The 18,128-nt window shown below is 42.4% G+C and overlaps 1 protein-coding gene across 2 annotated transcripts in view; it reads right to left on the bottom strand.

Moving 5' to 3' along the window:
• The window catches only part of TRIQK (triple QxxK/R motif containing), a 69,540-nt gene extending 67,781 nt beyond the window's left edge, over positions 1-1,759 (bottom strand). For both annotated transcript variants that reach the window (XR_012763407.1, XM_075415868.1), the window contains exon 1: positions 1,679-1,759. The gene's annotated coding sequence lies outside the window, so the exon portion shown is untranslated. The remainder of the gene's footprint in view (positions 1-1,678) is intronic.
• Between the last annotated feature and the right edge of the window lie 16,369 nt (positions 1,760-18,128).

Genomic DNA, 18,128 nt, shown 5'->3' with positions numbered 1-18,128 from the left:
AAGTCAACACTTCATTTTCTCTATGCTTACACTTCAGAGTACTGACCTGAAGCAGGCTTACATCTTCACGGCTTCCATGAAGACAGAAAACAAGTCCTAGAAGGGTAAATTGTGCTAATTCATGATCAGAGATAATCATGCCAACAAAAGCATCTGCCAAATTTTTCCTTTGTGAGCAGACAAGCTATTTTCTGAACAACAAAGTTCGTCCCTAGCCTGTTTTGTACCAAGAGGTTGAAGTGATTCAGCCAAGTAAGATGTGCCAAATGGCACTACTTAAGAAACGATTCCATTTTCCCCATACTTGTAGATTTTTGTGTATCCCCTGAACATAGCTTTCTGTAGTTTTCCACCATGGAAGTCAAACATCAGTAGCAAAGGCTGGAAGAAAGCCAACATATCTTTATTAACAGGTACCCTTCCATTCTGACTAGCTCTTTAGAACGAGCCTCGTCCCCAACAGCAAAGAATCTAAGCCCTGTATGACATGTAATTGAATTACCGTGTGTGAATGTGTGTGCCACACGTACAGCCCAGTTACACCACAAGCTCTTTTAAAGAGGCTTTCTGCTACTACACTCTGCCCTAATAACTATGTAGGCTGACGTAAGGCGGAGCAGTTTAAGAGCCACACGAACACACTGGCGGAAATCCCTGCCAACACTTCACATTTAGAAATCTTGCGGCTCCCGTACTTCTGTCCAGGATTTTCTGAGCGTAAGCATGACCACCGCACTCAGCCAAAAACACAAAGGAGTCCAATGTACCCAGAACACATCATGCCTGCAAGGTAAACACAGCCAGCTCAACAAGCCCAGGCTGCATCAGATTTACGGCAGACGCACAGCCCGCTCACCACATAGAGCCCTGTCACACACCACACGCGTCGCGGCTCCAGCACCTCCTGGTCCCTCTGCGTGTGGGGGGGTTCAGCCTACACACACACACAGAGCAGCTGTTTGTCCAGCTCCCAGACACCCGCAAACCTCACACGGACGGGGTTCCCACACGCCCCAAGCCACACCGGGCAGCAGATGAGGAGTTGAGCTCGGGAGGAAAAGCTGCGGCGTGCCCTCACTCGGAGGCACCGCAGGCTCCTGTCAGCTCAGCCAGCCTGGCAGCCCCCGGGGCCAAGCCTCGAACGCAGCCCTCTGAGGAGATCCCCGGGCAAGGGGTGTACCTCCCCCCAGATCGGCCGGTGACGGCCTGGCGAAGTGCCTGGTCTGGCCCCAGCCGCCTGCAGGCGCAGAGGAAGCGAACCACGTAGCCGACGTGCCCCAGCCCTGAGGAGACCGGCCCGCTTTCGCCTCCCAGGCACAGCGCACGCCCCCGGCGGGAGGCGGCTTTTCCCGCCCACACCCAACATGGCGGCGGCGGCGGCCCCGGCCGCTGACCCCTCCCGGACCCTCCGCCCACGTCCCCAGGGCAGCACCAGGGCGCCCGCAGCTCCGCCCCGATTGGCAGCGCGCTCCGGCCAATCGCGGAGGCGAGCGCTTTCTCCCGGCCAATGGCAGCGGAGGCCTGCGGCGGGCAGCGGGCCGGCCGCCCGCGCCGCCAGTGCGGAGGGCGCCTGCCCGTAGGCCAACGGCGGCGCCGGAGGAGCGGCGGGGCGGTTGCTGTGACAACCGCAGGCCCGGCGGTGCCGGCCGGCCCCGGGCGCCCGCAGCCCCTCGCTCACCCCGGGAAGCGGCGCGGTACCTCGGGCCGAGCGGCAGAGCTCCGCCTCCTCCCTCCTCCCTCGGCGGGGCGACTTCCTGTGCTGGCGGGGCCGCCGCCGCCTCCTGCCCGAGCGCCCCTGCCGCCCCGCCTCCCGCTCTCGCCCGCCCTCCCCCCAGGGCAGCGGCCTGCGCGGAGCCGGGGCACCGAGCCCGCCGGCGGGGGGATTGCCCCGGGCCCCGCGGCACCTGCGGCGGGAGCGCTGCCCGGCCCCCGCCCCTCCCACGGCACCTGCGCCCGCAGGTGTGTCGGAAAGGTCCTCGGGCAGCGCCGGCCCGCCCGCCCGGAGGCCTGGCTGCCGCCGGCCTGCGCCTGTCGGGCCTCTCGGGACGTTTTCTGGGGGAGATGCTTTGTGGGTGGCTGGCAGTTCGGCCCTGGAGCATCCGCGCTTCGCACCCTCCGCTCAGTTTGTACCGCTCTTTTGACACCTTGTGTCAGAAATGTTGCTCCTGACGCGTAAAATGAAAAGCAGCCAGCCGCCTTCACATCATCACCGCTGCAACCCGGCTTCTGCGGGGACTTACGCTTAGGATCCTAAAAAACACACCTATGGGAAACGATTAACCCTGTCAGGTAACTTTTGACCACCTTGAGATGATGCTGGGTTCTTTGCAACAGCCAAGTCATTTACTTCGGTGCGAGGAGTTCAGACACTGGCTCTCGGAACAGCTTACTGATTAGTATTGCAAGTGCACGCGTCGCCTGCTGCAAAGTGGCAGTTGATAACCAAGTGTAACACTCCCCTGTAAGGGAAGATACGCAAAAAAGAAATATTTGCACTTGTTTACCTCTGCAACTTGGGAAGTGAAAGCCGTACCCAGCTGAACTTTCCCATCTCTCTAGATGACACGCATACAGAGTGGAGAACGAGCCTACAGAACAGTTGATTGATGAGTTTCTGTCTGGCATGCGTACCAAACCACAGGGTTTTCTCCAGTCGTTTCTGTAGCAAGCTTAATGGATGGCTGAAATGAAACAGCTTGCTTAGAAATGCAGCCAATCCTGATTTCGAGTGATGAGACACAAAGCTTTATTTGTACCTTTTCTTCAAGAAATCTCACACTAAGGGTATTTAGCTGCTCTGGACATGGCAGCTCACTGGACACAACCTTACCTTTTCCTCCCAGAGTATCTTGTACCCCGTGGGACAGGGGGTCTCACACCCACTGTGGGCACCACCTCTGTTTCTTCTAGCTTCTGTGTGTTCAGAATTTTCAACAATATTTTGCATTGTCTGAACAGCTGCTGAGGAGTTTGTCCTTGTGAGTCCTTGTAGAAAAATACGTTTAATTCTAGTTCATTTTCACCTGATTTCACCTGATTGCGATACTCATTTCACCACCAGGTTATTCTAAGTAGTGAACCTGTGTATGCCCAGCAGCCTCGATACTCAACCCATAAAGAAGAAGTGATAAGGAATTCCGTCTTCATGATAAGGAGCTCTACAACCACTGAGGAATTTTCACCATTTTTAGATTCGCTGTCTTTAATTTCTTCATTCTTGATAGGAATTCTTTTATGGGAGAAACGTTTGTTTCCCATTGCAGAGAAGTTTGCGGTTGAAGATAGTTTCTTCTGCAGAGAAGGCATGCATGTTGGTGGAATGGTCAGAAGGGCAGTTGACATTTAGATGATAGAAAGTACTACTGACAAGCTTGCTGTGTTTTGTTGGACAAGGAGCCTGGGTGGAGTATATGTGTCAGACGGTATTTATAATCTGTCTTTTACGGGGAGACACAAGGATCAAGGGATGCAATTACTAAATATGTAACTACAACTGATATGCATATCAATCAGAGAGGAATATTTTATTGATCTTGCCACACCCATCAGTTTGGTGCCATATCCCTTGAGCAGACAAATTTAAAAAAACAGAAGTGTTTTTTAAACTTGCATAGTTTTATTTCACTAAATTTTGAAGAAAATATATTGCCCGTTGTTTTCAGGGACAGTCTTTTCCTGGTTTTGCTCCTACTTTTCATTTCTTCACAAGATCTTCAGCTTACTCTGACAATTTGACAAGAATCTGTCCTTTTTTGTTCTCCTTCTATGCAGTGGTTTTTAACTTTACGATTTATGAAAAATTTTTGAATAGAAGTTAAGCTTGCTGAAAATAGGCTTCCTTTTCCTATTTATCTTTTGCAGAGCTCCTAGAAGCAGTCCCTGATCTTTTAGAGTTCAGTAGATAAAAGCTTGGAAAATGATGCTCGACGTCTTTGTTCCAAGTTGACAACCCAGATTAAATTAACATGCAGAAAACTAACTCCCCAAAATGCAACAACTTGTCGACTGTCTAACCTGATGTCTCCTCATATATGTCTAACCACCAGATTAAGCTCAAAGATGTGAAAGAGTGTTCTTAATTATTTTTGTTACATTAATTTTGCCATCGCTATGAGTGAGTTTTGCCCCATCTCTCATCCAGGACTGCAGCCTGAATGTTGCCAATAAAACAGGTATTTAATTGGTGCTACTATTCAGGCTATCGTTAAATCTTTCAGGTAATACCTTTCTCCAGAACTTCTAAGAGGTGCAGTATTCCCCATTCAATCACAAAGCTAAAACTCTCTTTATGCTGCTGTCACTTCCTAACAATGTCATTTCTGGTGGCTTTGACAGATACAGTCTTGCTCTGCTCATATCCAACCAGGACTGCTGCTGGAAGAAGTAATCCCCTTAGCTCATCCCTTTGTCCATGTCACTCCCCACTTTGCGACTCTCCAAAGTCTCCCATCTCTGCGCCAGCTCTGTACACACTTTGCCTTCTTTTTGAAATCCTCTATTCCTATCCTCTCTTGTTTTCACTTAGCTTTAATGTGTTGCTTCTCACTTCTGACTAACCTGGGATACATACTTCCACTGTGCTTACATTCATGTTTTTTTTTAACAACAACCCTGTTGTGCTTTCGCCCATGTAGCAGTGTTACTCTCAAATCCAACCGACAACACAAGCACAGCAGCACATGTGCTGAGGCCGCTGCTGTCCTGAGCCTACTCTAACCATGCTTCTCCCATATTTACCATTTCTGCCTGTTAGTTGATGTCATGTCTCATATTTCAATTGCAGTCTTTTCAGCACAGGTACCTTCCCCTTGCTCTTTGCCTGTTTAGTATTTAGCACCACAGTCCCCACGATCAGATGTTCCTAAAACCTGCGCAGCATAGCCTGTAGCAGAGAAACGACGGAAAACGGTCCTCACCCCTGCTCCCCATAGGGAGGGAGGGACGTGGAGCCCATCCTCCCTCCTTCCAGCCTTCAGCTGAAAATCTCAACGCAGTGTCAGTCATGATAGATGGTGCATTTTGTGACACAGACAGCCTGCCATTAGGACAAACTCATTTCACTGAAGAGCCATCTGATGGTAATGACTTTCAGTCACAGACTGACCTAGGCTGGCTCGAGTCAGTGTGCTGGAGGTGAAAGGCTCCATATTCCATTACCAGTACTCCGAGCAATCAAGTCTGCTCCATCCTACCCCTACTTAATCTGTATTGATAGACTTGGTAGCATTTTCCTAACTGCTATCATCCATACTGATGTCTGCCGTCTTTTTGTTGATACAGTCAATCAATACTACATTAAATGTTACCTTCAGTTTACCCTTAATTGTCTAAAGTAGATGTGGTATTTTCATTATTTATACAACTATGCCATTAAATTATGCATTCCAGATTAAAAGAATAAAAGACTTGTTTACATTATTGTTATTGCTCTGGCATCAACTTTTGGATATCTGTGTAAAGAAATTAATCTCCTATCAGAGGGGGAAATGGGAACTGACAAGTAGTAGCTCCTGTTGCCTCTGGGACATAATTATGCTTGCAGATACAAAACCAGAAAAATCATAAGCTTAACACAGTAGAGACTCTTGAAAGTTTCATCTCAGCATGAAGCTATGTTTTAATTATTATTTTTGTCTGCATTGTTCAGAACAACAGTGCACAAACTAGAATAAGTGCTTATCCTAGTTAATTCTTCATGAGGCTTATGTCACTGGAAGATGCATTTAATTTATTTCCTTTTTCTTTTCTTAAGCCAGCACTGACTAAGTGGTTATCTATAACCGTTCAGCAAAGGTTTTACTGCTTTAGGGCCAGACCCAAAATCTGTTGAGTCATTTGGGAACTTCAAAGGTCTTCGGAACAGGCCCTATTACAAGACAGAGGTAAGCTGTGATTTGTTTGGGAACTTTGCGGAACAAAAAAGACTCCTTATTTATATTCTACGATGTTAACAGATTTATTGTGTTGTAGAGATTGTCTCTTCTTATGAACTGATTTTGGACGCTACAACATCCACACACACCTCAGTAATAATTTTGTATATATATGTGCATTTCCCAATTCCAAATGGATTCCAGATGGAATCTCCATTGTTTTACTGAACAGGTGTTTTTTTTTCCTCCCAGACTAGGAGGCCTTTTCCTGTGAGGATGTCTGCTGGCTTTGGAGCAGCTGTAAAGCAAACTAGGGGGTGATAGTCATCCCTTTCAGCTTTATACTCTATGCTTCTATTCAGCACATTAAAAATAATGATTTCATTTCTTATTGCTGTTTATTTTGTGGTCTCCCTTTTTTGCTACTTAGTAGACTTCTCTCAATAGTTTAAATGCCTTATAGTCCTTCATATCACCCGTATCTGAGTGATTCAGAAACAAAAACTAGTTCAACTTCATTGCAGGCCTAGAAGATAAAGTGATAGCACGGGGAAGTGAGGCACAAAGCGCAGCTGGGAGGAGCTGGGAGCTACAGACCAACACATCTGACTTCTGTACCAAGGGAAACGGTTGAAACGACAATAGCAAATAGAACTGGCTTGATGCCATATATGGGGGCAGATACTCATAATTTTTGTAGGTGAGCGTCATGCCTTCTGCATCTGTTAGAGTCCTTTGAAAGAGTCACCTAAAAATGTGGCTAAAAAGATGACTGGTCGAAATATTATAACTGGATAGCCAGAACAGCTGAGTTGCTATGAGGTAAAATGACAATTACTTTTAAAGCCTAAAAAAAAAAATAGAAATAATAGCTCTGTTTTTGTACCAGTGCAATAGTGACATATTCAATGATCTGTCTGGGATCCATGCTGTTCAATACAGTCCTAAATGCCTCAGTACTAAAGCAAGAAAATTTTGTGATTATACAAAATAATTAAAAGCAATCAAAAGTAAAAATTCAAAGATTAGCAGAAACATCCCATGATATTCAGGGACTGGATTTTCAAATGGCTGATGAAATCCAGAAATAAGAACTACACATACACCATGGGAAAAATAACTATCCGTACAAATGATGGACAATAACACTGTCATCAGTAGACTTACTGAGGGTACATTGTGCCCCATCATCCAGAACATTAATGAAGATGCTGAAGAGGACTGGACCCAGTATTGACCCTTGGGGTACACTGCTAGTTGCTGGCCTTCAACTAGACTTCGTGCCACTGATCACCACCCTCCGGGCCCAGTCGTTCAGCCAGTTTTCAACCCACTGAAGTGCTCTTCCAGCCCATACATCAACAGCTTGTCGACAAGGACCTTATGGGGCAAGGTGTTAAAGGCCTTACTGTAGTCCAGTACACAACATCCACAGCTCTCCCCTAGTCTACCAGGCTAGCCATTTCACCATAGCAGTTTATCAAGTTGGACTTCCCCTTGGTGAAGTCATGCTGACTATTCCTGATGATGTTCTTGTTGTTAATGTGCCTGAAAATGCTTTCCAGGATAAGCTGCTCCATCACCTTTGCAGGGACTGAGGTGAGGCTGGCTGGCCTGTAGTGCCCTGGATCCTTCTTCTTGTCCTTCTTGAAGACAGGAGTGACATTTGCTTTCCACAAATCTTCAGGCACTTCTGCCGGTTACCGTGGCCAGTCAGAGACAGTTGAGAGTGTTCTTGCGATGACATCTCCTTCAGCACTCATGGGTGTATGCCATCAGAGCCCATGGACGTATGTGTGTCCGGTTCGCTTGAGTATTCCCTGACCTAATTCTCTTCCACCAACGGTACATCTTCCTTGCTATAGCCTTTTCCCCAGGTCTTTGGGACCCAGGGTTCATGAAGGCCCATCTTGCTACTAAAGACTGAGGCAAAAAAGGCCTTCAGTACCTCAGCCTTTACCATGTCCCGTGTAACCAGGGCCCCTGTCTCACTGAGCAATGGCCCCACATTTTTCCTAGTCTCCTAAACACATTTGTATGTCAGGTTCGGGCAGAATTGTTCTTTGACTCTGAGGTCATGTCACAGGCCCATAACATTGTGCTATATTCCCTCTAACCTCAAACAGTGTTGCTACAAACAGGCTACCTGTTATTCCTGGCAGACCACGGCTCTTGCTTCAGGAAGCTTGAACTGTGCTTGGGAATAGTTTGGGAGAGAGCTAGCTGGCACAGACCCACACAACAAGTCCACAAATCAAAGTAGAATAATCAGAGTGGTTTAGAAAGGAACAGAGAACAAAAGAAAGTCATCAATGTACCATAATATGCAACAACATGTTTGCATCTTGAATACTGTGCCTTGTCAGCCTGTGTCAGGAAAGACACATAAAACCAGAAAACATTACGGAGGTGGCTAACAAGGATTGGGCTGCTGTACAAGAGAAGATTAAACTGATTAAAGCTCTTCATCCTGGAAAAGACATAACATGAGAAAGCAACACAAAGTCATGGCTTGCAGAGAGAGTGTAAATAAGGAGCAATTATTTGCTGCTTCCTGAAAATAAAGAAGAAAAGGACACTAAATGAAAAAATCAGGCAGTAGGTTTAAAACAGAGGTCCTTGCTGGGCCGTGGACTTGCTTCCTTGCTTTGCCTTATCTGGGATGGTCAGTGGACCCAGCTATCTCCCTTGCTCTGCCCGTCACATACAGATGCTGTGCGTTTGGGTCCTGCTGTTGAGGGCAGTGCCAACCCTGTGGCTGCTGGCAGCTCCTGGCCAACCTGCCTGGTGGGGAAGCCCTGCTTTTGCTCCTTCCTGACAGTGAATTTGTAATTTAGCCAGAAATTCCATACCTTACCATATGGTAAAACTGTGTATAGGTGTAGAATGGCATCTCAAGTGGATAAATACAACATTCATCTCCTTTTCAAAAAATATTTTGTGTTATTTTAAGGTTACCACCATCAAAGTAGCATTTATATTACAGTTAGTAGTTAACGCTACTTAAAAATATTTCTTCTCAGTTAATATTTGTTTTAGTTGGGCAATATTAGATTTTTATATATTTCATATATTTTATGGATGGGTAACAAGATTATTCAATTAAATGAATACCTGATTCAGACTAGTAAGTAAGTATGGCTTACTACATGACTTACTACAAAGTATGGCTCCAGCAGAGTTTTGTCTCACTCATCGTGACAGGTCACATGTATTTCAAAGTATACTTCATCATGGGCACCTATGCAATGTTACCTACATTCCGCACATTCGTAGTTTACAGTCAGAAGAGAAGGTTAGATCATCTGCTTTCATGGTGTGTACATCCTGTGCTGTTAGAACTTGCCCACTTACTGTTGTGCTGAGGTTTGCTGAGCAGAGGGACAGGAGTCTGAAGGAAATGCGTCGTACATTCTGCAAAGGAGTCATGGAAATTCAGAGGAGGGGAATCAGTCATTATTCTGCTGTAGTCTGTCCCACAATTAATATCTTTCATGGTTAAGATAAAAAAAACCCAACAAATAACAGCCAAGGAATGTTGTTCCTGTTTTCTCATTTGAACCTGTTTGATTTCCTCTTTCACCCATTGGCTCTTGTTCTGTCTTTAGCTGTTGGAAAAGTCTTCAGTATCTTTTCACCATGAAGGTGCTTATACACTATAATCAGACCACAGTTTAACCCTCCTTTTAATAAACTGTACTTACTGAAATTTGGGAAGTTTTACTAAGATTTCTTACTGTTCGGAATTTCCTTCAGCTCTCACATTATTTTTACAGCTGTGTGCTTCAGTCTATCTAATTTTTCAAAATGCTTTTAAAAATACAGATGATAGAGGTGCATGAGTTATTCCAAAAATGATCCCATCAGTGATAAATTCAGAATTAAAGCATGTCATTAACCCTGACCATTACTTTATTGCATGATTTTGTGTCCAACAACTGAGTATGTGCTTTGTCAAAGCTTCGTTTTGGCAAACTGCATTGAATCATTTGGAATCAGTGACCACAGTAGCTTCAAATCATTGTTTTGGGGGATAACGCCTCCCACCTTTGTAGGTATCGCTTTTAATTCCTTGTTCGGCTTCATTCAAAAATTTAGTGGTCCCAGATTAGCAACAGATTCTTATTACTCTGTATTAATTCCATCCTCAATGTTATTTACTACCTGCCAACCTTTTTGTTCTCATTTTTTATCAAAATGAATTTGTATGTCTAGCTGGAGCTTTGGCAAAAATCTTTATGCATGTGTGGTCTGCTGTCATTCCCTGCAAAACCTCAGTACAAGTGTATCTTCAATAATAGCTATTTTTTTGGTTCACCATCTATTTCTTAATATCTTTATGCGTGCTCTATTGTTTTGTTATTAGGAAAGTCACGCTTTGCCATTTCTTCCCACAAACACAAGCAGACTGCCAAAATTTCCTATTTAGCTTGATAACAAATTCACGTTTAGAAAGCAGGTCTTCTAGGTTGATAGCCTTAACTGATGGGGTGCATCACGGCTGCAGGCCACTGAAGCATGGGAGCGACCTCACGGCAGTCCTCTGGACCATAGTTGCTGTCGGTCCTTTTTTGCTGCCAGGAGGAAAGGCAGCGGGGGGTCCCTCGCTGTGCGGTTGGCACGCTCTGTCTGCCGAGGCTGCCTCCCCAAGCACCTTTTCCCTTCGGTAAAGATTGACACACTGCAGAAGGATAATGTGGATGCTTTCTCTGTCAGCACTTCAAACCACTTACACTATCCACGAGTCCAGAGATGTAAGGTAATTAGTTCCTTAATTCCCCTTGACCGCAGTACGGCTTTGTGAGTTTCATTCTCCCCTATGAAAGCTCCGTTTAAATTTTGTCAGATCCAGAGTTTGGACACTTAATCTTAAGGTCATAATGGTGGATAGCATTCATGGAGAGCATCTCCATTCTCCTGATTTTGCAGGGGTGGAATAAGAGTAGAGCAGTAACAAGCTGGAACTCCTCAAACCTTACAAATAATTGCCAGGCACTGCTCCAGTTAACTGAGAAAATACTGCACCGAAATGATGCAGCTTTGCTCTGTAATGTTTTATCGTAACTGCTGCATATCGTGGCTCTGCTTGATGCTGCCCTGCTTTAATGGCTGCGTGTATTCTATTTTTTGTTAATGAGATTTATATCAGGGTGAAATAAATAGATACAAGCTAAAATTACCTGAAAAGGATATTTCCAGGGTTAATAGAGCCAAAGTGAGCCATCTTTTAATTTTCATCTGCTTAGAGCATCCACTGACTCAATATCTTTATTCCAATAAAACATTTACCCAAATGAAGGGCAGCCCAATGCAACTGGAATTGCTTCAACACATTTTATAAATATATTATTAGTAATACTGGTAATGATGTGTTGAGCTATGCACCATATACAACAAAAAGATATTATTTGCCTAAAAATTTCTGAAAATGAGCTTCATGTAACACTAATGAGCTACCCTGCAACAAGAAAACAGTGGACACAGTTTGAAAAGGGGGTCATTAGCTTCCAGGGAGCTGTTAAAAAATGTCCACACCAGTTTAAAATAAGGTACAAAAAATACCCAGTATCATAAAAAGAAACTATTTCTTCAATGTCGTGCATAAAACAAGACTTAAGTAGCTGGAAATAACAGGAACGTTCTTGGTTCAAGCCCAACCTGTATTTATAAATAAAAAGCTGATTTCTCAAAAGATCAGGAATTAGTATTAACTTTCTACTGGGAAATCTGTTCCAAGATAATTAAATTCTGTAGTGACAAAGAGGCAGTACATGCAAATAATTCATTAGCAGTAATTCAGCATGGAGAATTAATACTTAACCAACATAACAAGGCAAAAGGTAGCATAGCTGAAAAACTTTGTTTTTCTTAGTTATGAATTTTTTTTGACATATTTTTCTTTCATCTGGTATCTTCATTATTACTGAAAAAAATATTCATTACAGAGTTATATGCAAAAATCCTCATTCTGCATTTATGTATGTGCTTTATATTATGCAATCTAGTCCTAAGTTAAGGAAAGTTCTAGCTTCTGGGGATTTCAGTTCTTAAACACTTCATTTAAAAATCAGCTTAAAATAAAAACATTTTTTCCCCCTTAACAGACTGTACATTTTCATGTTAGCAGAATAAATAAATTAATGTGACAGAAGGTAGGAGAAGTATGAGGACTGAAGTCCTGCATTTACAACTCTAACCTGTTTTGAGAAAACTCTGATCATAGGAATTCTATGAACAGAAATTTTCTGTTTCCCTTTTGGGGTAAATTGTCTTTACTGTGTGAAGAGGAGGACTACTGGGAGCAAAGAATTTTCTTTTGAAATCTGTTTTCCTAGAATGAGTGCTTTACTTTTGCAGTTTCATAGCCGTTAGTGTTTTTCCAGCACTAATCATGCAAGTGATGTCATAAAAAGTAACTTTTATAAGTTTTAATCACATATATTTCAAATCTCAAATAGGCTGTTCAGACAATACATTGTTTTGAAGACCCTATTATACCATGCAGTAGTGTGTGATGAGGAGATGCTACATTTATTTTAGGAGAGAAAGAAATCTGTATTTCATTTGTTACACTGCTAACTTCACTTTAGGTAATTGCATTCAGCTTTATTATTGCCCAGAGCAATAACTGATTGTTAGTTATTGAAGTCTGAAATGATTTTCTCATTTCCCAGGGGAATCTGGAGATTTACATGGTGCACAGCAGTAACTAATAGATATAATCTGGTCATAATGTAGCCCTATGATGTGTTATTTACTTGTTGAGAACACGGATGTTGAACATTTTAACATTTCCTCAAGAAGTGTGACAGATTTTACTCATGATATGTGAGCTTTAAGTGTGTGCTACTCTTCGTTTCACGAAGGGTGAAATGCCAGCAGCCATTAAAAGGTATATAAAACACTGGAGATCACACCTGTACTTACCCAGCTGCACTGGAAGTTGGACAGATTTTATCCTTGATTTCCAAAATGTATGCACATGAATTAAAAATAACCTATGGTAAGTAAAATTTCATGAGCAATACATACTCATTAGTTTGACTTGGAATGTTCTTATTATATGAAGATAATTACACCAGGACAGAGAAAGGCTTTTGTGGAGCAGAGCTTGCTTTTCTTGCTCTCCTCTGAATTGTTTGTATCTATTTCAGTACCAGTGTATGTGCAACCCGGAGTATTTTCAGTAGCTGTGTGCCTTGTTTTATGAATGTCCTGTGCCATCTGTGGTCAAAGGACATTAAGGGTGTGTAGTCACAAGCGGAATGTCCCTGGATGCATTCTGCAAGCAGCAGATGTTTTAAAGGTGGGATGAAGTTGCCTGAACATAGGCATCTAATGCCATTTTGCATGCCATGGGGTATTAAGAGCCTCCCCACAGGACTGACACATAAGGCACAGAGCCTGCAGGACGTTTTGGCCTGCTGAAGCAGCCAGGTGAAATACCTTAGGGCATGTCAGGTGTTTCGTGACACCCCTTTTTAGTCAACGAACTACCCCTCTGAATGTCTGCTGCATTTGTTCAGTGTCCAGCACAAGGGACCCCAACCTAACTGTGACCTCCTTTAGGGTGCTAAAATAAACCTTAGATAACACTTGCTTCAAACTCAACACTTTTGTGGTACAGTTGTCTGCCTTTGAAGCCACATTCAGAAATAGGGTCTTAGAGAAAGAAAAAAGAAACTGTTCTGTAAATTCGGTTCATTCTGGCGTACTTAGTTAAAATACTCCATTTTGAGGTTACAGTAAAATGAACTGTTAATGTTAGATAAACCAATAATATGAAGTGATCTAAGCCTTATAATATACATTGGCAATGCAAGTTGTACAAGATACTCAAGTAGATAAAATACCAACAGCTGATTGTATAATAGTGGTAAATATGTTTTATTAAAGTAGGTTTTCCTTTCCATCAAATATGAATGTTTTATGAAGGTTTCAAAGTATTCCTCATGGAAACATTAAGGAATCTGTTCTTCTCTCGGTCCCCAGGGGATTTGTGACTGTTATTCACATTAAACCTAATGAGAATTACTGACATAAATACCTGGTGCATCAAGAGGCAACCAGGCTCTTAATCCTTAGCATCTTCATCATCCTTTCTACACAGGCTCCACCTCTTCCCAAGCTGCTGCTTCTTCCATTCCTAGTGCTCATTTCCTCTTACAAAAACATTCCTGCTAATATGGGAGCACCTTCTTTAGTGTGGAGGATTGCTCGAGGAAAATCCTTCTCCTTGACTAATCACACTGGGTTGCTTTCTTCTTCGCTAGAGACAGACGCTGTACCACACGGCTAAGATCTGGATGCCATTTTAAAGTTTTATTGGGATCCTTATAGGGTGGGGAGGGAATCAGAGCCATTTCTGCTCTCTGGATTCAGCTCCAGACTGTTTATTGTCAGGGTGGAAGATGAAAGGAAAGAGAGAGGGAAGAAAGCAGTAAAGTGAGGACTGTAGGAGAAAAGAGGGGGGAGTGAGAAAGGACAAGACAGATCTGTGCTCTGATAAAAACAAAATATACAGTTAAGAGTTCAAAGCCATTCCTTGCCATACAACAACCCGAAATAGCAAAATAAATGAAATCCAAACAACACCATCCTCCCTTGAAACACCAACCCTTACTGTTCTCCCTCCCATAACCCAGAGCAAACAGCCGGAGCTGTGTCCTGGAGTGAAGTGTCCCGTTAAAGCCTGTCATAGCTTTTCAATGTGAGATGCTCGACTGACAATTCCCCCTCTGTCTCAAAGCATGGTCCAGAAGGCGGGTGCTCCGTTTGTTCGACTCTACATGTGCTAGCCTAGATTCACTGCCTCATCTGCACCCGCACAAACTATAAACAAAATCACCTGGAGCAAAAAGACTGGGTTCCAGTGGGTAATCTTATGTGTTGCGCTGTGATGGGTCACTGCCTATAACGCATACTAAAAATATCACTTTTCTGACTAAAGCCATACATCAGGTAACTCCTGCACAGGACCGTCAGCCAAGGCCACATGTATAATCACTAACAGATTATGGCTTGAAATTTTTTTTAAGGATTTTAGTCAAAATTAAAGTGACTCAGTCTCTCCAAATCTTGTAATGCCATTCATTTTCCTGTGCCTTCATTCTGACCTCCTGTGCCTGAAGCTGTGCTACGTTCTCAGCTACTTTTTTTTTCCTGCCTTGGTCACCTCCATGAAGCTCTTTCCCTCCCTTTTTTTCCGGCACTTACATATTATAGACAGGTCCTATACTACAGAACCTTTCAAGATTTTTAGTTCGCTTCCAATGACAGCTGTCACTGCAGTACTTCTGCCCTTTTGCTAATCTGGACTCCCTCAGATTGGCCCTTTTAAATTATATTGGGTGGGGGAAGTTCATAGGATTTTTTCTCATAAGTAAAAAACCTATAGAGGACTAGAAGATAATCTTTTGAGAGTTTGTTATACAATAACTTACCTTGGGAGTTATCTTTCTCTAATTGCCATCCCCATACCGTTTCTGCTATAGCCACATGTATGTGTATCTGGCTGACTCAGAACAGCAGCTTCAGTCTTTTAATACCAGAATCTGCTTTTCTATACTAATTATAACTCCACCACTCCATTATAAGTTTATCATAGCTCTCTGCACCCCAATATTAGCTTTTCTTCTAATGAGACAACTTCTGCAAGACTCATCAGCCATATTCCAGCAGAATTAGATTAATCTGAAACAGACAACGAAAAGCTTTGGATGTTCAGGTAAATAAGAAATACTTCATATGGCATTGAATTAGAAGACTTGGCGTCTAGTAGGATATATACTGAGGGAATGGGAATGCCTGGCAGGAAAATATTTCAGCTAGATGATAATGCTAGTCAAATAACAAAAAGAGTATGGGAATACTTTTAAAAAAGAGTAGTACAATGACAAAACTTACTATGGATGATTTTTATTTGATTACTAAGAAGATGTCTAACCATTTGAGAGCAGAAGGACTGGAGTAGCTTTCAATGGAAGTATTTGTAGCAAGAAATCCAACCCTTTTTAAGACAGACATTAAGGAGAGTGCCTGGTGTGGTTCTTGTGATAGCCAGGATGTGGACTTAGTGATCCAGGAGTCTTTACCGTTCCTTGCTTTTTTTCACTGACCTTGGAAACATATCTGAGAATGCGATATCCTTTGCTCGGATGCTGTAGAAATAATCACCTCTGCTGTGTGGCTTTACGTTGCTGCCTTCCAGTCTACCCAAAATGCTGCTAGCATTTCCTCCAATGAACATGTCTGTCTGATAAGATCAAAGTAATATTTTTGTATTTTAAATGCCTTAGAAAAACAGATGTAATTTACTGGTCTTTATTATCTTCATTGCTAAACAAAGTAGGAATCAAAATGCATGATCCTTGTTAATCTCTTAAAGAACTGACTCTCTAATTTGTTAAACCTAATTTTATAAAAGCCCCAAAAACCTATTGGATAAATTTGTCAATACTGTACAAATCCTTTTTGGCTTGCTACCATTTTCCTGTTTTGGACAGATTAATTCAGCAAATAAACTAAGTACACATTAACTGTATTGACTGTCAGGTGAATAATTTATCAATTATATATACCTAAGTTAGATTGCATTATCAATAAGGAAACCAAGACCTATTAAAATCAACTTTTAAAATTAACTGTTTCAATGCTGACTGCTTTCTCAGGCTGTGTGTTAGAGCTATGAGCAATTATTGGCTCCTTCATTTCCAGAATATAATTTATTAGAAAAAGTGCTTTCTTTTGTAGGCAATGGAAGTTTCCACCATTCTGCTGTCCATCAAAGGCTGACAAACAAGCCTTCAGCTGCTGAACCAACTTGTGCAACTAGAGCAGAAATACTCCTACTTCTGCTGAATTCAGTTTACAGCTTTTTATGATACTAGTAATTTTTGTGGCTGTTTTAATTTCTCAGAAATTGTTTTAGTATCTCCTCACATCCTGTGCCCACACCTTTTTTCATACTAACTTTCTGAACAAAAGAAAAGAAATATTCAAGTGGCTGGTTTTTTGTCTGCCCACGCAGAGGACTCAACTTTCCTTCAAACCATACCTAGACCTCTTCAAGGTTTGCACTGAAATATGACTGTGTGTTTCCTAATGTATTCTATAAGGACACCTAAGGTCCTTTATAAGGACAGTCATAAAAATTTCCCTGGACCTTGAGACGCAAATCCTAGCACCGTGTATCTTCACTGTCTAAGAGGGCATGTGACAGCAGAATTGTCACTGATGTATCAAAGGATAAGGTGGCAAGCCTTTGGTATTATTCATATTGTCTGCCATTAAGCTACTCAGAAAAACAAGATATTTGGAAAGAATATAACAACATTTTTGGTGGTGGCAGGGGAGCCACTGCAGTATTCTTGCAATGCCTTACAGATTAGTAAGCTTTATTAGTAATTGTTCAGCAAGGTGGGAGCCATCACCATGGAAGTGCTTTCAGGGAGGAAACACCATGGTCCTTGGGCGCATAGGGTAGATATTCTGAACCGTTACAGCCAATTGTAGATGGGCTATTACATAGTTTTCCTCTCATATTTTACATCTTAGGCTGCCATTGTTTGTTTACAGCAAAAGACTGCAGTTCTTCTGACTGTATCATTTTTAATTGACCAAAGCTGAACTACACAAAAATCTTGTTTTTCCAGGCTTTGGGCAGTTATTAAATGACCTTGTCACCTCCAGAAGGATAACAAAAACCAGAGTTTTGCAGTTAAAGTGAGAATTTTTCCCTTTTGAAAATTGCCTGTTGTTTTTATTATTGTAGGAACTGGTCCACTGAACTTAGCACAGCCTCTGAGGTCTCAGTGAGAATCCTATGATTAATGAGGTAGCCATTAATGTCAGTAGATTGAACAACTGAAATCTGATTATATTAAAGTGCTTCCCAAACATTAGGGTCACATTAACAGTTTATTGAAACAAGCTGATAAAATTTAAAATGGTCATCTAATTCCCTAGGGTTCCTAATTGTTTCATGATAAATCACTCTGCAGAGAAATCTGTTACAATGTTCCAAATGAGAAAATGTAATTTACTGTACCATTAGTGGGGTGTTTGAAGCACATCAGTTCTTTCGTGGGGGAGTTTTGCCAGAATAAGACAACACTCTTTATATGAAGATTATTTTTTTTTCTTTTAGGTCAAGATAATGCTCATGCCTTGAGCTGCCAAAATTATGTAAGAAAAATGAGGTATCTTATGGAAACAAATCATCTGACAGTGACTTGCAAGTCTATTTCTAAAGGT

Source organism: Opisthocomus hoazin, chromosome 3 (genome assembly GCF_030867145.1).
Source record: "Opisthocomus hoazin isolate bOpiHoa1 chromosome 3, bOpiHoa1.hap1, whole genome shotgun sequence".
Classification (NCBI taxonomy): domain Eukaryota; kingdom Metazoa; phylum Chordata; class Aves; order Opisthocomiformes; family Opisthocomidae; genus Opisthocomus; species Opisthocomus hoazin.
This window is presented reverse-complemented; position numbering and strand designations above follow the sequence as displayed.